The sequence below is a fragment of the Acipenser ruthenus genome, chromosome 3 (genome assembly GCF_902713425.1).
Source record: "Acipenser ruthenus chromosome 3, fAciRut3.2 maternal haplotype, whole genome shotgun sequence".
NCBI classification, from domain to species: Eukaryota; Metazoa; Chordata; class Actinopteri; order Acipenseriformes; family Acipenseridae; genus Acipenser; species Acipenser ruthenus.
In genome coordinates this window covers 55,670,582-55,691,429 of record NC_081191.1, presented here as the reverse complement: position 1 = coordinate 55,691,429, position 20,848 = coordinate 55,670,582, and the positions used below count along the sequence as shown (strand labels likewise).

General features: G+C 42.1%; 1 protein-coding gene across 3 annotated transcripts in view; it reads right to left on the bottom strand.

Moving 5' to 3' along the window:
• LOC117435366 (phosphatase and actin regulator 1-like) overlaps positions 1–20,848 on the bottom strand; it is a 254,805-nt gene that overhangs the window by 121,010 nt on the left and 112,947 nt on the right. Inside the window, exon 1 of one of the 3 annotated variants that reach the window (XM_034058461.3) lies at positions 5,769–6,010. The exons of the other annotated variants lie outside the window; for them this stretch is intronic. The gene's annotated coding sequence lies outside the window, so the exon portion shown is untranslated. Of the gene's footprint in view, positions 1–5,768; positions 6,011–20,848 lie in introns of those variants that run through there. 3 annotated transcript variants of the gene reach the window in all.

Genomic DNA, 20,848 nt, shown 5'->3' with positions numbered 1-20,848 from the left:
TTCATTGACAGTAAAAAAAATGAGCGTGAAACATAAATGTAAACAATTGTTTTTACAATTGAGAGCAAGGATTTAACATATTGCTGATTCTTCACTAAAGTCAGAACTTTTTAAAAAGTGATTCTATTAAATGTTATGTTAAACTGCAGTTACAGTGTGATTTTACTGCAGTGTGGTGTTAGACTGTAGTTCCAGTGGAATTTTACTACATTGTGGTGTTAAACTGCAGTTACAATGATTATTTCAGTCCAGTGTAAAACTGCAGTTACAATGTCATTTTATTACAGTCTAGTGTTCATCTATAGTTACAATGTGATTATATTATCGGCTACTGTTAAACCTCAGTTGCAATATATTTTTTTACTGCTTTTTTGGTGTTAAACAGCAGGTATAAAATGATTCTATTAAATGTAATCTTAAACTGCACTTACAATGCGATTCTGCATCTCCGTTGAAAATGTCACAAAAATGTTGTCTATTAAGAGGACAACATGCATTTTTTTTGTTATAAAACGGAAAAACAAATTCTATTCTTTAACACTTTTCTAATGATTTTACTGACGAAAAGAATGAAAAAACACAGGCTTACAAGTAAAGGTAGACAATCAGCCGTTCCCTTTCAATTCGAAGACGACCACCAACGAATATTATGTATGGGATATGCCTGCCCATTGGGTAGGTAATTGCTGAGCTCTCTATACCAGAGCTGCCGATAGGCCCCTTCCTGGGATTCCTTTGAAAAGAACAAGCCTTTCACTTTCCTGTCTTTCAGCGACCTCCTCGCTTGTGTGGTAGGCCGCTCTTTGTTATCTGTCCGTTGTGTGTGAGTGACTGCCTGTGCATGAGTGGTTGTCTATTTATTTCTTGAGAGTACACAGTTCCTCCACGGGGCTAGGCCTTGCCGTATCCCTGCTGTCGAGTAGACCTCGCCGGCTGCATAGGCCCGCCCACCTCAGTGAGTCGGGCCTTGTAAACAAACAGTGTGCTCTCCCCATCTATCTATTCTACTGTGGTTCTTTGCTGTCTGCTTCAACTCGCCCACCGCGGTTTCGGCCCTTGTTTCCCCCTAGTGCACGCTACGCGCTGACCAGGTGTGTGACCGCATGGTTAGGGTAGGCACAATTGCGTAGCTGCCTCCCCGGTGCTTCGGTACTGCGGCACATGGGTTAAAAGGCCCTGCATATCAACAAAGTACTCACTAGGCATCTCCAGCCCCGCCCCACCCTTTCGTTCGCTATGGCTTTCACATATGCTAAGAAATAAATAATAATAATAATAATAATAATAATAATAATAATAATAATAATAATAATAATAGTCGTACATACCGATCAATCATCTCCTGATCACTCGTTTTTATCACCAAACACCTCAATAATGCGATCCAAGTCATTATTTTATTACTATAACATCTGAAACAAGCTCTGCAAATGTCCGTGATATTCTCTGAGCGCTGATGCATTAGCAGGCAGCGTGTTTCCTTATGGCCGCTGTTATCTGATCCCAGGGGCAAGTATGACTATTCATGAGATACGCCCTTTTTTTCTGTTTTCGGCTTGTCTCGGCTCCTGTCGCTCCCACTCGACCATTGAATGGTTTTCTCGACTTTGTCCGGAGATAAAATAACTAGAAACCCATTTTTTGCGTCTTTTTGATGATGTCGGGCATAGTCCGACATTGGACCGGTTAGGAATAATTGCAATGTCGGACCAGGTCCGACATAGGACCGCAAAGGGTTAACATTGTCTCAGAGGAACTTGTTGTCCGTGCAGGCGGCGCACATTCCCGGAGAGGTGAACTGGGCAGCGGACCTTCTCTCCAGGAAGGGTCCGCATCTGTCAGAGTGGCGACTCCACCCTCAGATAATGGCGCGCATTTGGGAACAGTTCGGGAAAGTGCAGGTTGATCTCTTCACTTCGGCAGTCATCTTACAGTTTCTGCAAGAACTGCTTGATGCTGGTAGGTCACTTTCCACTTTGAAGGTGTATTTAATGGCTGTTTCTGCATGCCATGCCGTCTGTGCACAACTCCTGCATTCGTATTTGGGAGGATGGCAGCAGGGTGTCTCTGCGCACAACCCTGCTTTCCTCCCCAAGGTGATCACAGCCTTCCACATTAATCAGTCTGTGGAACTGGAGTCCTTCCATCCAACACCGTTTGCTCCAACGGAGGATGAGAGATTGAATTTCCTCTGCCCAGTGTGGGCATTGAGATGCTACGTGGATAGGACACGAGCTCTGCTTCAGTCAGACCAGCTCTTTGTCTGTCACGGGACACGAACCCTAGGACAGCCCCTCTCAAAGCAGCGTCTGTCACATTGGATTGTGGACACAGTCTCAACTGCTTATGATGGTGCTGGCTTGCCCCCACCTGGGAGGGTAGCCGCACACTCCACTAGAGGGTTGGCTACATCTTGGGCCCTCTTCAGAGGGGCCTCGCTGTCCGATATTTGTACTGCGGCTAGCTGGGCTGCGCTGCATACTTTCTCCAGGTTCTACCGCCTTAATGTGGTAGATCCTGCTCTGCCTTCGTTAGGCATGAGGGTCCTTGAGGGTGTAAGCTCACACCGCTAACTCTGGGGTTATGCGGTTCTGATGCATCCCTCATATGCTGCCGTTCCTTCTCCCTCGCAACGGCTCTGGTATACATTATCCCATACGTAATGTCATTGGTGGTCATCTTCGAATTGAAAGGGAACGTTAGGTTACTTACCGTAACCCTGGATCCCTGAAAGAGAAGATGACCACCAACTGCGAGGTAGCATCAGTCACCCTCACGAGTTTGATGGAAAAAGAGAACTGGCTTCCTCAGGATGATGGTTTTAATCCCTCGGTGGGCGGGACAGAGTGCATCATCCCAGGAAGGGGCCTATCGGCAGCTCTGGTATAGAGAGCTCAGCAATTACCTACCCAATGGGCAGGCATATCCCTTACATAATGTTCGCTGGTGGTCGTCTTCTCTTTCAGGGAACCAGGGTTATGGTTAGTAACCTAACATTTTAATCTGGAATTTTAATTCATGAAAAATGAGACAGTAATAAACCTGCTAAATCAAAAGATCGTCATTGAACAGAAATTAAAACTTCACGCAGATTGTTTTAAATGTGCTGGATATCTCGCTAGCATTCAAGCAAGCTATAAATTTGGTTAAAACTGCTTGTGTAACAAGCACACTCCTTCAGGGGAGGGATTCCTTGCTAAGAGGATTTAACAAAGTCCCAGATTCTAGGCGGTTATCTTTTTATTATTAATAACTCAGGAACCGTTTCATATTTTTTCACCAAACCCTCAAAAGGCCCTACCTCAGCACAGACCATGTGTACCTTACTCGGTTTGGTGCAGAAATTCAGTAATGTGTAGCCTGTACATGACAGCAAAAAAAGGGGGAAAAAAGGAACTTTTACTAAAAAACGGGTATTCAGATCTCAGAAACTGCACAAGGTGGCGTCATGAAACTCCCCACGCTTTCACAACATTGCAAGTCAATGGAACATGCAAATCTGTGGGCAATTCCAACAAACCACGGCAAAGTTATTAAAGTACACCCTACTCAACCCTAAATATAGCGGTGCTACCCCGCCACCAATCAGTGGTTGGAAATACTGGCCTATGACTGGTTAAAACATCATTATATGAGCAAAAATAGATTTAAGTATTGCCCTGACATCCTTAAACCACCGTGCAGTAGTCTCTGTCTGTCATAAGAACATAAGAAAGGTTACAAACAAGTGGAGGCCATTCGGCCCAACTTTCTAGTTTGGTTGTTAGTAGCTTATTGATCCCAGAATCTCATCAAGCAGCTTCCTGAAGGATCCCAGGGTGTCAGCTTCAACAACATTACTGGGGAGTTGGTTCCAGACTCCCACAATTCTCTGTGTAAAAAAAGTGCCTCCAATTTTCTCTTTGAATACCCCTTTATCTAATCTCCATTTGTGACCCCTGGTACTTGTTTCTTTTTTCAGGTCGAAAAAGTCCCCTGGGTCGACATTGTCAATACCTTTTAGAATTTTGGATGCTTGAATCAGATTGCCACGTAGTCTTCTTTGCTCAAGGCTGAATAGATTCAATCCTTTTAGCCTGTCTGCATATGACATGCCTTTTAAACCAGGAATAATTCTGGTCACTCTTCTTTGCATTCTTTCTAGAGCAGCAATATCCTTTTTGCAGCGAGGTGACCAGAACTGAACACAATATTCTGGATGAGGTTTTACTAATGCATTGTAAAGTTTTAACATTACTTCCCTTGATTTAAATTCAACACTTTCACTATATCCAAGCATTTTGTTAGACTTTTTTTTATAGCGTCCCCACATTGTCTAGATGAAGACATTTCTGAGTCAACATAAACACCTAGATCTTTTTCATAGATTCCTTCTTCAGTTTCAGTAGCTCCCATATGGTATTTATAATGGACATTTTTATTACCTGCATGCAGTACCTTACTTTTCTATATTAAATGTAATTTGCCATGTGTCTGCCCAGTTCTGAATGCAGTCTAGAGCATTTTGAATGACCTTTGCTGCTACGGTGTTTGCCACTCCTATTTTTGTGTCATCTGCAAATTTAACAAGTTTGCTTACTTCACCAGAATCTAAGTCGTAGATTAGGAAGAGCAGAGGACCTAATACTGATCCTTGTGGTTCTCCACCGGTTACCTCGTTCCATTTTGAGGTTTCTCCTTTAATCAGTACTTGTCAACCACTCCCATAATCCATGTGCATGCATTTCCTTGAATCCCTACTGCGTTCACATCACTGTTAGTCCCACCCCTTTTCAAACGAATGCCCTTCTCCCCTGCACTCACAACAAGAGAAAATGGCTGAACACCGATTCTGTGATTTAACAGAAAATAAATTACAAAACATACTACAAAAGAAAGATGCTCGGCCGGGACGGAGGGGATATAAACTGGAATATGCAGCAGTCAACAAGCTGCACGGAGAGATGGATGCCAGAAAAACTTTTATAACTACTGTATGGGGTATGAACTTCAAAAACATTTTCTGTTATTTATTTGTCATTTATTTATTTATTTACATATGCTGTATCAGCTATATTTAAACAAAATATATAAAGTCGTATTTACTATCCAACCTTGCATCCCTTATTTTCTTGACTGATTCATATGTTAAATATGTGCTGGAGAGGAGGGCTATAGTGGAAAATTATTGACCTGAGGGAAGACTATTGTTACCTATAATGCCCAAAGCTGCAGGCACTCTGCAGGTAACAATAGTCTTCTGAGGGGCATTTAATTTTCCACTATGACTGAGTCGGCAGTACATATTTACCCTCCAACACATGCTGGGGCTCAGGAGAGTAGGAATTTAGTGATATATTTAACTGCTTAAAGTTGACATAATATGTACTGTAACTATCAAAATACACATAAAATGCCCACTGATGAATTCCCCATACAAAAAAGTGCCCCACTAGTAACACTGCAGTATTTTGGATGCAGTGTATACAAAAAACAAATAAATACAAACGTGTACCTAAAGATTCTTTCAGCCATTTGAGAAATTGCAGTGTGGTGTCTTAACCATACTAATAAATGCAAAAGGGAGTTCAGGGGAGCACAGGTCTGTCAGGTTTTTTCTAAATCTTAGGTGCTATTGTATCAGCCGTGAAGATACATATCCAGATACACACTTCTAAACAGATGGTGGGGCTACCCCCACCTAGTGACTGGCAGAGTCACTAGACAACTAACAATGCAAACAGGGAAATGAAAACAAAGGATATTTAAGAAAAAAAATTGCTACCTACCTCCACTGCATATACGATTCCTAGCTCCTTTCCCAAGACGTCTCAGAGGGCTCGTTCATTGTGAAAAGATTGAGGATCCAGAATGCAATTTGTGTGTATGTGTGCGCAGGGACAGGCTGGGAGCACTGCTGGAAATTGATGTGAATCCCTCCCTGGTCGTTAGGCAATGCCGTCTGAGAGGCAGGCTTTCGCTCTGCAGGAGTGAATGACTACAGCAGGGACAGAACATAGCCTTGTGTGGGTGATTATTATTTGTCTGCATTTATGTGAAAAAGCTTTGCTGTGCTTTTGAACACAGAGTCTCTGTATCTGTAGGGAAATGGTTCAGAGCAGCGAGGGTCACATGACAGACACACTGTAGCACAGCTACATAATAACACAACTACGCTGGGGGCATTATCTCACTATAAGTAAGATTTATTCAAAAGGGGAAGGGACAAAGAGAGTAAGAAGTATACAGGCTATAGCAAGATTGCTTAAGGGTAGCATGGTACAGTGCTGTAGTCCTATTGTTAAAAAAAAAAGATTGAGCACAGATCATACTAGGCTTATATTTAGGGCCCCGGAAAATTCGCAATATCACAAATTTCACAAAAATCATGTTTGACTGCCTACCATTCTATTTCCCTTACAGTATTTTACATTACTCTTCACCTCCCCTGTTCATTTCATACTTTTATCAATTAGAAGCAGCGCTACAATAGCTGTACATGGTCCAGGATCAACTGTCAATAATACCTTTTCTTAGATTCTAAGAAAAGGTATTATTGACAAGCATCTTGACAGCGCAGTACACAAAAACAAGAAAATCAAACTTGAAGTTCAGGCTGAACAATTACCAAGCAGGTCACAATTACAGGATTGTTTAAAAAGAGCAGAGAAAGTGGAGAAACACGTAATGTCAACATGTTTGAATTAGTGGAAGCCTTTGTGCGGCGAACATACCGATAACGGCTGGTCAATGAAATATATATTTTTTGAATGAAAAAAAAAATCCAAAGTTGTGCAGCCATGCCTAGCAGTGACACTCAGACGACAGTATCTCCCTACAGTGTATGCAGCTCACAAAGAATATTTAAATGGCAAAATGAATGATTCTGAGTCTGTTTTCATTGTATGCGACAAGGCCACTGATGATCAAGGCAACTGTGTTTTGTAAATTACAGTACACCCTTGTTATAACGAACCTGTTGAGGTCCAAGCCTTTTGTTCATTATATCAAGGGGTTTGTTATAGCGAAAGGACAATCAAAATGAACGAGATGAGATTGTGAATACAGGTAGAATTACATGTACCTGTTCGTCTCATGTATGCAGTATTCTGCCTTTGCTTTATCCTATTCGTTAAAGAATTAAAACGCAGTACAGAAATCCCGAATTTAAGCTGAACATTTATTCAAAATCAATCTGACACAAATCGTTTCAAAGTGCAGCAAATCTTAATCCAAAATGATCTTTTATTCCAAATCATCCTGACATGAAAAGTTTGACATGAAATGTTAATCAGATTCTCAAGTTTTTTTTTTCTTTAATCAATTTTGCTTTGCCGCATGGTTGCTTAACAAGCCAAAAAAGTGTTTTTTGACAACCTATATTCAGCCTGGAGAGACAGCTGACAGGAGGAAAGAGACCCCATTGGGGCTGGTAAGGGTTAGCGACCCTTGTCGGCAGTATCCAGCTCTGTGTTTACAGGATGCTGGAGACACCCATCCAAGGTTTCTAAGAAATTAAAGAGAAAAATACCCCTAGAGTCTGCGAGAGCGGGGGCGGAAGATGACTCAACGTTGGACAACATGGTTAACGACTTAGGAACGGAAACGGATATGAGTATGGAGAGTACTTCACAAAAGACTAGTTCAAGATCAGTTAGCAGTTAGCAAAGACATGGAACTCCAGGTTTGTGTCGGCGGCTGGAGCAAGGCGACAACGGTCAGGGGTTTGAAGATTCATCAAGGGAGAATGAAATGCTTGAGGGAGAAGGGACAAGGGCCTCGCATTGATCAGTACGTCTTACGAAGTCAGTCAAGTCAGTCGAATGAAATCCAGCGACAGGAAGCAAACCACAGTTCGCAGGATATCAGCACCCCTGTCATAGACGTGAAGAGGACTTGCATGGACACAGTTAGTGATGAACCTAATGATCCTTGTGAACCCGGTCAGACAAACCAGCATAAGAGAGAAAAGAACCTCAACAGGCACAAGCCTGGAGTTAAATGGCCAAGAGCTTGTGAGAAAACTGCATGGGACACAGTAAACACAGATCTCTGCTTTGCATTGGAAAGATTAAGTGGAACAGTTGAAAAGAAGCTGGATAAATTTGGGGACATCATCTACGCATATGGAAGTGAGAGGTTTGGAGTTGAAAAAAGGAAGGAAAATGTACAAACTATTCCTGGAAAGTCTAGACGGCAGCAGGAGATTGAACGCTTAGTTAGAGAAAGGAGACAGCTGAGGAAGCAATGGAGAAGAGCAGAACAAAGTCAGAAGGAGGGACTCAATCTCTTACAAAGGGTCATAAAAGATAAGCTTGCAACATTGCGCAGAGCTGAGCGCCTACGGAAAAGCTACAAAAAGAAGGAGCGTGCGAGAGCTAACTTTTATAAAGACCCATTCAAATTTGTAAAGAAGTTATTCACCAGTGAGAAGAATGGCACACTAAAAGCATCTAAGGTTGAGCTGGAGAGATATTTGGAGGAAACACATACAGATTCAAAAAGGCAGGAGCCTATGTCAATTCCGTCAGGCATCCCACCTATCAATCCACCAGAATACCAAATGGAGGACTGTGCACCTAAGTGGAAAGAAGTAGAGCAAGCTGTGAAAAAAGCAAGGGCTTCATCATCTCCAGGGCCTAATAGAGTTCCGTACAGAGTGTACACGAGTGCTTCAGGAGTTCTACGAATTCTGTGGAAATTGATGAAAGTGGCATGGGAAAAACAGGTTGTAACAAGAGCATGGCGCCGAGCAGGTGGAGTCTTTATACCTAAAGAAAAAGATTCTACAAGCATCAGTCAGTTTCGTCATATTTCCCTATTAAACGTAGAAGGCAAGATTTTCTTCAGCATTATTGCTCAGAGATTGTCAAGTTACCTATTAAAGAACTGCTTCATTGACACTTCAATACAAAAAGCGGGCATTCCAGGTTTCCCAGGATGCTTAGAACACATCAATGTGATCTGGCAACAAATTCAATCAGCTAAAAAGGAGAGGAAGGAGCTCCATGTGACATTCCTGGATTTGGCTAATGCATATGGTTCAGTACCACATGAACTTCTTTGGGCAGCATTTGAGTTTTTTAGTGTACCGATGACAATAACAAATTTAGTGAAAGCCTACTTTGGAGATATTGCAATTTAGTTTTTCAACTTCAGAATTCAGCACTACATGGCAATGCCTAGAGGTTGGAATAATGGCAGGATGCACCATTTCTCCACTGGCTTTTACCATGGCAATGGAAGTAATCATTAGGGCATCAAAATGGGTAGTAGGAGGAGAGCGCTTGGCTTCTGGAATGCGACTACCACCAATTCGAGCATACATGGATGACATGACAACCATGACTACAACAGTAGCCTGCAGTAATCGGTTATTGGGCAAATTAACCAATAACATTGAATGGGCACGAATGCAATTCAAGCCCACTAAATCAAGGAGCATCTCTATAATTAAAGGCAAAGTAGTAGATAAAACATTCTTCATTAATGGTGAGGCAATACCAACAGTGTCTGAGAAGCCAGTGAAGAGTCTTGGGAGATGGTACGACGGGGATCTAAAGGACACAGTTCATGTGGGAGAAGTTAGACAACAAGCAGTGGAAGGGTTGAAGAGCATAGACAGCTGCGCTCTACCAGGCAAACTAAAACTCTGGTGCTTTCAGTTTGGTCTACTGCCGAGGTTGCTGTGGCCACTGACTGTGTATGAGGTTTCTTTGACAACAGTAGAGAAGCTGGAAGCTTGAATCAGTTCATACATCAGGAAATGGTTGGGAGTTCCACACTGCCTCAGCAGAGTGGGACTTTATGGTAAAGGAATACTGCAGCTACCAGTCTCCGCTCTAACCGAGGAGTTTAAGTGCGCCAAGGTCAGACTGGAAATGACATTAGTAGAGTCACGCGACAAATGCGTAAGGGAGGCAGCACCTGTGTTGAAAACTGGAAGAAAGTGGGCGGCAAAGAAAGCTGTGGAAGATGCAAAGGCTGCCCTTCGAATTGGTGATATTGGGGCAAGTTCAGCATGGAAGAGGGGGTCTTGGTCTCAGTTCAGCTCCTCCTACATGGCACAGGGCAGCCCTAGCTCAAAGGAGGAAGCTGGTAGTCAACGAGGTGCAAAAGCAGGAGGAGAGGATAAGGTGTATAAAGGCCATTTCCCAGGCCAAGCAGGGAGAATGGATGAGATGGGAGAGTGTGGAACAACGCAAGATTGGCTGGCAAGACCTATGGTCAATGGAACAGAGTAGGATCAGTTTCCTCATCAGGTCAACATATGATGTTCTCCCATCACCACAGAACCTACACCTCTGGGTAGGAGAGGATCCCTCATGTCCTTTGTGTTCATCACCTGCAACATTAAGGCACATTTTGACAGGATGTAAGGTGGCTCTTACCCAAGGATGGTTTACTTGACGCCATGACCAGGTGCTGCGATGTTTGGCCTTAGCATTGGAAGACAAGCGTAACATGACCAATAAGTTGCCACCTGTTCCATCAAAACATTACACACAAAAGACAACATTCCTCCGCCCAGGAGAGCAACCACCAAGAAAAGGTGTTAAAACCAATCCTCGCCAGGACAACTGGAAGCTGCTAGAGACTGGAAAATGCTGGCAGATGTTGGTCCACGGCTTATTTTTCCACCTGAGATTGCCACCACTAACCTTCGACCAGATATTGTCTTGTGGTCTGGATCAGCACGCCTTGTTCACCTGATAGAGTTAACAGTGCCATGGGAGGATGCTGTAGATGAGGCGTATGAGAGGAAGAAACTGCGGTATGCTCAACTAGCCACTGAAGCGGAACAGCGAGGATGGAGAGTCCGGGTTTACCCAGTGGAAGTGGGTTGTCGAGGATTTGTGGCACACTCTACAACCCGGTTTCTAAGAGACGTCGGATTCAGTGGCCAAAAGTTGCGTCGCACAGTGAAGAACTTATCTGAAGCAGCAGAGAGGAGCAGCAACTGGCTGTGGTTGAGACGGAAAGATTCTGGCTGGGGATCTCAAGCACAATAGAAAGAAAGAAACGCTGATGTACAGGTAAGTAAGCTGGGCTGAGTTGAGTGGGGGACGGAGGGGGGTGATGCTGGGACGCCAGAATCACCGTCGAGCCCTCTTGAGGTGTCGTGGGCTAGTCGACGAAACACTGAGGATGGAAGGTGCCCACTTGAAGACCCCAGAGATGTACCCTACTTAACTCAATCCAGACGGTTGTCATGCTGATGCGCTGGGGAGGCCGTACTGTGGTTGATCCCCAGAGCCAGCATCGCAGCCGTTGTGTGTGCTGATGCGCCAGGGAGGCAAAATAAGCTGATCCCTGGAGCCAGCATCGCAGCCGTTGTGTGTGCTGATGCGCCAGGGAGGCAAAATAAGCTGATCCCTGGAGCCAGCATTACATTTCAGCCATTAACACCAGACAGAAGGATATCTACATCATCATATGGAAGGAAACGTAAATGGATGGAGACACATATGGATTACATTAGTTTACTGTAAAGCTACGTCTTAGTCGGTGCTTATCTTGGCGAGAGCCGAGTTCAAATCAGCAGTTTTAACATCTACTCTCGTGTAATGGAAATCACGACAGAGACATGCCTGTGTTACTGCTGTTTTCAAACAATCAAAACAGTTTCCAGCTTTGTTGCAACATGAAATTATTATCTTTTCGGAGGCATAGTTGTTGTGTCTACAAACTTAAATAATAATATTCAGATTTGTCCACTTGAGGGCGCTAGTAGTGAATTACATACATGAATGTTACAATTGCTGCGTAAAAGGAATGTGTGCTAAGATGGCAGAAGAATAAACGTACTTTGCTTTTCTTACTCCTGTCTCGTGCTTACTAATTACTTGCCCGGTCACTACAAATTGGCGACGAGGATGGCTACGGCTGCTGTTCTGCTACCTGCTTTATTTCTTCCTTGTGTTGGGGAGCCTGCAATTCCATTCCCGACATGGATGAAGATGTTTGATCACTACCTACTTGTTATCAATTCTACGGGGGATGAATGGCCTGAGACAAGAAAACGTGCAGAAGGACAGCAGATCTTTTACACGTTGCCAGACACAGCTACCACTTATGATGTTGCCAAATTAAAAAAAAACTACTTTAATCCTAAAGTGAATGTTGTGGTCGAACGCCATAAATTTGGACAGAGGGCCCAGAGGCCTGAGGAAAGCATAGTACAATACATTGCTGCATTACGTGAACTTCTTGTTACTTGTGACTGATAAGGCTGATGAAATGCTTCAGGATCAGATTGTTGACAAGTCATCATGTACACGAATTCGCGAACGACTTTTGTTGGAACAAAACCTCACTTTAGAGAAAACCATACAACTAGCATGCCAGCTTGAGTCCGCCTTAGACCATGCGTAGTCTATCGTACCAGGGCGTCAGCAATCAGTGCAAGCTGTAAAGGCAAAACCTTACAAACCTAAACATCGAGACAAGCAGTTTCATCATAAACCAAATACAAGCACCGGCTCTGCTTTAAAGCAATGTCAGCAATCTCGTGCTTGTTTCCGCTGTGGCTCGGTAAACCAACCGGCGAATGCTTCTGGGTGTCCGGCTCTGAAAGCTAAATGTAAGAACTGTGGTAAAATGGGACATTTTGCTCGAGTGTGCCGTTCAGCCCAGAAACTCCCAGTGCATGAAGTGGAAGTTCCAGAGCTTACAATCCTGTGCTTACATGACACTGCGCAGAAAATAAATAAAATAGTGTACTATTCAAACGTCAGATGCAATTGCGTACCCTATTGACCTTGTTGTTGACACTGGCGCTTCTGTATCAGTCCTGCCTGAAAGCCTTTACCTGCGTTACTTCAGTGACTCTCCTCTGACACCACCTACACTGAAACTTGTTTCCTATACAAAAACGGACTTACCTGTGCTCTGTTGTCTTTCCGCCAAAGTCCTGCACAATGACATAACCGCTCCAGCAACTTTCTATATCGTCAATCTAGGTACTCCCTTACTAGGCATGGACTTGGTAACTGCTTTACATTTACAAATTTCAGGGAATACAGTTCTGTCTTCCAAATCTACTTTGCCTGCACAAGTGTTACAGTTGTCTGCTGCCAGTAAACCTAAGACAGTGGGATGCGCAAAAGGTTTTGTGCACTGTGTTAAGATTCATACTACCATGACTCCCATGCAACAAAAGTTACGCCGCCTGCCACTATCTGTCAAAAGTGCAGTCTCGGCTGAAATACAATGATTGCTGGATGCTGACATCATAGAGTGTATTGATGCGTCTCCCTGAGTTTCACCTATTCTAATGGAGACATTAGGTTGTGTGTGGACTTGCATGAACCTAACAAGGCAATTATTATTGATAGCTACCCGCTTCCACACATTGAAGAGCTGTTTTCTGAACTCTGAGGTGCCACGGTCTTTTCTACTATTGATTTAGTAAGTCATGATCGTAACCTGCAGGCTGTTTTACATCGACTGAAAGAGTCAGGATTACAACTCAATGCTGAGAAATGTACTTTTCAACAGGACAGTCCTACGCTTTCTCGGTCATGTGATCACTGCAAACTGTCTACTGCCTGACACTGAACATGTCGCTGCTATCTTTAATGCACCTGCCCCAGCTGATGCATCTACACTGCATTCTTTTCTGGGACTTAGCTTGTGGTACTCAAAATTCTTGCCGAATTATGCCACTATGGTTGAAGCAATGCGTGCTTGTCTCAGAAAGGAGAGAATTTGTATGGACTAATGATGCACACTGCAGCTTTGAGCAAATTAAACACCTGATTGTGCTCAGCTCCGCACTTGCTATTTTCGACCCTGCTTTGCCAGCGTTAGTTTCTACCGATGCTTCAGAATATGGCTTGGGTGCAGTTTTAACTCTGTGTGATGGGGTGCAGCCTATTTTGTGGTGGTTTTGTGTTTTTGTATTGTTTAGAGTGGATATGAGTGAGTTTGGGGTGTGGGTTCAGTGAGTGAGTTTGTGTGAGGAATGTGTGGAATGTGCCTGGGCTAATGAGGGGCGAATTGCCCAATTAGCCCAGGCACCTGTATAAAAGGGAGTGGTTGGGTATGTTAGTTGGTGAATGTTTGTGAGAGTGAGAAGACGTGTGTGAGAGAGTGAGTGGTTCTTTGTTGTATAGTTCGTGTTTAAAGCCTGTTTTGTGTTTGTCTTTTTGTTTGGCCATCGTGCCTTTTGTTTTGTGTATTTTGTTTAATTAAAAGTCTTTTATTTTCCATGCACATCCTGACTCTGAGTCTCCTTACCCAGGTCAGCCTGTCACACTCTGATACACCCGGATGGAACTGAACATACAGTAGCGTTTGCTTCACGCACTCTGTCTGCTGCTGAGCGCAATAGTCAACAGTTGAGAAGGAGGCACTTGCTTGTGTTTGGGCAGTGGAAAAATGGAGAACGTACTTGTGTACTGTATTTTCATCCCACAGAGCTTTACAACTGCTGATTCAGGGAAACTTACTGCTTACTTAGATCCACTGCATCTTGACTCTAACCACACAACAGTAGTAGGTCAGGAGATCATTAAGACGCTTGTGGCAAATGGCATTGATTTCAATTGTGTGTCTACCTTTGTAATAATAGACAATGTAACAGAGTGTAACCGTCCACATTCACAGTCGTTCATTTGCCCCTAAATGACCCAGCACACAGAAAATTGAGTTTTTATGCGCTGACACGCTATTTTTTTAATAAACAAAAATAAACAAACAAAATAAACACTTAGCTCCTTCGGAGCACTGACTATACACTTGGCAGGAACCTAGCTAATACACAGGACAGCTAGGCTGTTTACCTGTTATATAACAAAACATACAGTTTAATGCAATTTTGCACAGTCACACACAGTACCTTTCAGTGACGGCTCGGCAGCAGGGTACACCTCCTGCTTCCTTCTACTCAACCGTCCTGAAGAGACCGGTTGTCTCTCTTTAAACCCTGCACCTGGCTCTAATTTACAATATGAACCAGGTGCAGGTGATAATTAACTATAAAATAATAATTAAACAATTAAACATAATGTGTATTTTAGGCAGGGAGGATATTAACCTTCTCCCTGCTCACAAGAGGGAGAAACATTAGCTGTTTATGTCTATGCTTAGTCGTATACAATGCTTTTTATTTTTTTTATTTTTTTTAGGTTGATAGGCTCCAGTGGCATATATGATGTTAAATCATTTACTAATAGTTTGACGGTATATGTGGTTTTAAAACACTTTAATAAGCTTTGGTTTTGTCATTTCAGGTTTTCAGGTAACGTTTCTCCCATGTTTAATATTTTGGGATTAAAGGTAGCAAAACAGTCTATTGTAATAGACTATTACGGTCTATTATGAAATAGTCTATTATGGTTATTGTAATTAATGTGTCAACATAGGCCTATATTTTAAAGGTTTACAAAACAAAAAAATGTTGCTGAATATGTCATTCAAGGTTGTTTAAAAAAAAAATCTATTTTGTCTGCTTGTTACTTATTTTTGCAGCCAACACAGACCATTTTAAACGACTCTTGTTTCCAGCAAAAGTTTGTTTCATTTTTAAGGATTGTTTCAATAGCGACTCGAGTTCCAATGTTACAATGTACTCGTACATCCTTATCCTCAGTCTGGGATATATGAAGATTACGAAGCAGGTGCATATGCAACACTTTCGGCTATGTTAATATATTTATATAGTCACCACATGTACATGTGGTATTTAAGTAGGCTATGCTTAAAATAGCTTTAAAATATACAAAAGAAACTGTAAATGTCCAATAAATTAATGTACACAGAGTGAAAGTTGAGGTGCAGTCATAAATACAAGCAAGTATACAAGTTAATGTTCTTGCTGATTCAGCACCAAAAAGCCTTTCATAATTCCCCACCAATTCTTCTGCTAATACATTTAGCTCCTGGTCTGTAAACTTTAGATTCCTCACTCTGTCCTTCTTGGTCGCTGTCATTGTGACAAACTCAGAACCGTACTTACCTTTTCTTTTGAGTCTTAGACATTTTGCACATTTTGGGGTGTGGGGGTGTGGGTGTGGGGGGGTTACACTACCATAGAATCAACCTGCTTTAATACTACCATAGAATCAACCCGCGCCATCTACAGAACGTCATGTCACGTATACGTTTTAAATAAAATAAAAAATATCCTCTTTCTTTGGATGCTTCTCGCGCCCCCTGTTGAGAACCACTGGGTAAATGTGATGGATTAGCTACTACAACACTTCATATTAGCTACTCATGTATAGTTTACTTTGAGTTGTTGTGATCACAAGTTTTTGAAGATTCTGATCAATATTATTATTATTATTATTATTATTATTTGTTTATTTAGCAGACGCCTTTATCCAAGGCGACTTACAGAGACTAGGGTGTGTGAACTATGCATCAGCTGCAGAGTCACTTACAACTGCGTCTCACCCGAAAGACAGAGCACAAGGAGGTTAAGTGACCTGCTCAGGGTCACACAATGAGTCAGTGGCTGAAGTGGGATTTGAACCTGGGACCTCCTGGTTACAAGCCCTTTTCTTTAACCACTGGACCACACAGCCTCCTATGAATTAAAGATTGCAAAAATGACAAGCTTGGTTTCTTCTCACCCAAACTAAGCTGTATTAATAACAGTCAAAGTTGTTATAATAGTGGAAAACACTAGTGGAGGCTTTGAGTAAATTGTTGATGCTCATAACATCGATATATATTGTAACTCCTGAATGCGTTTAAGATTTTTGCATAGCAGTGTGTGTCTGTGTGTATAATTATATATATATATATATATATATATATATATATATATATATATATATATATATATATATATATATATATATATACACTATAATACTGTGTGTAAACCTCATGCATAATTCTGCGCGTTGAATTCTGTGTGCAGAATTCCACACATTGTGACAACTTGCAAATTAATCATTTAGCTTGCTTTACTTTTGCATATAATTAGCTTAGTGAATAGAGCTACCGCTGCTTCAATTTTGTGTGCTGTGTGGCTTCCCCCTGCCCCGTGGTAATTCTGGTCATTTACCGCCGTTTAATGAATGAGGCCTCTTGTCAGGTAAGCGACTCATTCTCAAAACACAAAAATAAAGCATCAGTTAAACATAACTGTGTTTAATTGTTTGGGGAATCGGATTTGCATGATATTGTGTGATATTTATTGCACACCTTTGTATTGAAGATATCTTACAATACAAAGGTAAAAGGTAGCTTCAGTGATACCATTGGTAAATGAAACCACAGTGATAACATTTTAATATTTTCACACACTAATTGTATTACACTAGTATCCCCCAATACACAGATATTTGTTTTCAAATTCAATCCAATACAAAATGTCTGGTATTGATTCTGCTAGGATTTATTTAGGGTAATACCCTGGTATTAAAAAAACATGGCACAGGGAACAGAACAAAAACAAAAAAAACAAACCAAACAAACCTTAACTTCACACTGAAGTCCTAACTAACACAGGAATGTTCCTTAAATGATACAGGACAACCAAGTCATTTTCCTGTAACAAAATACAAGCAGTGATAAGTTTTGCACTTACAACAATCAAAGTTCCAAAAACACACAGCTTTAACACTACAACCTCCTCCATAGCACCCCACACAATCTTTGAACAAAGGACAGCTTTTATCCCTGTAATACAACCATTCAACCAAACACACAATTAACAATCAGTGAACATTTAGAACAAGGGTACACAGCTGCTCCTTATTTGTCAGTTAAGTGCCCAAGAGGCTTCTGGGAAACGCAGTTCCCTTTCAATTCGAAGATGACCATCAAAACATTACTTATGGGATATGCCTCCTATTGGTAGGTATTCACTGAGCTCTTTATATCAGAACTGCCGATACACAAATTCCACATCCCACTCCCCCCCTCAGCTCAAACCCATGGTTTAGAGCGGATTCCACCGGAAGCAGTGGACCCTGTACAGACCATCGGCATTACCATTTTTTGTACTGCTACGGTGTTCAACACTGAAATAAAATGGTTGCAAAGATAAAAACCACCTGGTGAATTCCTTATTGGTTTTCATCCACTTTAAGGGTGTCCATTTAACCACATTTTGGGCTCTGGCTCTAGTTTGTTCGGTTAACAGTGCTGCAATGGCAGTAAACTCTGGTATGAACCGGCGGTAGTACCCTATGATACCTAGAAATGCCTGCACTTGTTTTTTTATTTGCTGGTCAAGGCCAGTTCTGTCAAACCGATGCAGCACTTTTCAGTATTGGCCATTAAGCCTGCTTTCCTCAAACTGTCGAGTACCGCCTCAACTTTTCCCAAATGTGTCCCCCACTCTTCATTAAAAATAACACTGTCATGTAACCCAAACGGCATTACAATATATTGAAAGAGACCATCTGACATTACAAACGCTGTCTTCTCTTTGGTACTCTCAGTGAAAGGTATCTGCCAGTAACCCTCTGTTACATAGCCTTTACCAATTTTTCTATCAGTTCATCTACCCGGGGGATTGGTTAGGCATCGAACTTGGAAACCTCATTAAGTTTTCTAAAATCATTACAGAACCTCCAAATTCCATTGGGCTTGGGCACTAAAATAATGGGGCTGGTCCACTCACTGGATGACTCTTCGATCACCCCCAGTTCTGCCCTTACCTCAGTTCTCTTGGCTTCCAGTACTCGGTACGGTTTTACTCTCACTTTTACAGCTGGGACCATGACATATCATGGTGGATTAAATGGCTTTTCCCTGGTAAGGTGAAGAGGTCTTTATTTATTTATTTATTTCTCCTCCACCTCAGTACATTGTGTACTGCCCAAACCTTGTCCAATGTGCACTTGGTCCTTTGGTGCCCCCTTTCTGTCTCCTCCTTCAGTAACCATACCATGGCTTTAGGAGATTCATGTGATAGGTTTGTTCCTGCTTTCTACAATCTGGCTGACGAATGCTATAATTTATTATTCTGACAGCCTCTATTTCCTCATAGGGTGTCCTTGCCACCTGGCAAACAACTTGATCTCTGGAAGTGGTACCAGCAGCATTAACCTATCTCTGGGCTGAAACACCCAGAGTTGTGCTTGTTTGTTATAGTTATAGTCTTCTGGGCTGACTGTGCTTTCTCCAGATGTTTCCTTACTACAGAGGTCACCCTTTCAATACGTTCTCACATTCTATTACATTTTTCCCCATATGGGACTGATTCTCCCAGGTTTCTTTTTTATTTAATTATTTCTTGTTTTATTTCTTAAAAACCAGATTTTCTCCCAATTTGGAATGCCCAATTATTCAACCTGGCTCACCGCTGCAACCCCTGGACTACAGAACTACATGGGCCGCTGGTGCACGGTAAGCCAAGGATTCCCCAGTCGACCTAAACCCTCCTTGCCCGGGCAGCGCTTGGTCAATTGTGCACCGCCCCCTGGGAACTCCCAGCCACGGTCGGCAGTGGCATATCCTCGATTCGAACTGGCGATCTCCAAGCTATAGTGCACATCCTGCACTCCGGGCAGAGTGCCTTTACTGGATACTCCACTCGGGAGCTTTTCTCCCAGGTTTCTTTGTCGATGTCTAAAATTTACTGTGGTTGCCTTCTATACAATAGTTCAAAGGGGGAAACCCTGTGGACACCTGCAGTACTTCACGCATAGCGAACATTAAATATGGAAGCAACAGGCCCTAGTTTTTCCCATCTTTGTCTATGACTTTCCAGAGCATGTGCTTTAAAGTCCAGTTGAACCTTTCCACAACCCTGTCAGTTTGAGGATGGTACACAGACATTCTTATTGGTTTAATTCTTAACACTTTGCGGTCCTATGTCGGACCTGGTGAAACATTGCAATTTTCCCTTTCCGGTCCAATGTCGGACCCTGTCCGAGATCATCAAAAAGATGTAAAAAACAGGTCTCTAGTTGTTTTTTCTCAGGAAAAAGCCTAGAAAACCATTCAATGGCCATTCAATAGTGAGACCGATAGGAGCCGAAAAAAAGGTGTATCTCATGAATACAGATAGCCCTGACACCACATAGATAACACGGACATAAACAAACAAGATAGCTGCTTCTGCATCCAGCGCTCAAAGAATATCACAGACATTTGCAGAGCTTTTTTAGATGTTATAGTAATAAAATAATGACTTGGATTGCATTATTGAGGAGTTTGGTGTTAAAACGAGTGATCAGAAGATGATTTATCGGTATGCACTACTATGAAGAGGTATGTGAAAAATACAGTGAACAAGGGGTGGGGCTGGGCTGGAGATGCAATACTGAGTGTCCTGTTGATATGCAGTGCCGTTTAAACCTGTTTTACTGTGAAAAAAATACTTTTGAACAGCGCATCAAAAATAAACTGCACGTGTGAAAATAAATTGGACCTGACGCACCTGAGACGCGCTGAATAAATGGACCGCTAAGGGTTAAGAGATCACACCGATCTTTCATTGTGATGTAGAAAAGTACAATTTATATTTACTTAAATGAAAATATGCCTATTGAATTGTATTCCTAAAACAAATCTGACAAGAGATCTGGATAAACTCTCATCATACCAGAGAAACATTTATTTAGAGAGAATCCCTGATGTGTCGATCGGCTAAACTTTGTTAAACAATTGCAGATCTTTATTAGAACCGAGTACCAAGCTTCAAACAATGTTTTTCACACTTGGGGCAATAAAGATTAAATGACAGACTAAATGTCTGCATAAGAACTGTAAAATGAAATCTGGTCCATTGATTTTCACACTCACAGTTTATTTTAGACGCCCTGTTTAAAAGTATTTTTTTCACAGTAAAACAGGTTTAACCCTTTGCGGTCCTATGTCGGACCTGGTCCGACATTGCAATTATTCCTATCTGGTCCAATGTCGGACCCTGTCCAACATCATCAAAAAGACGCAAAAA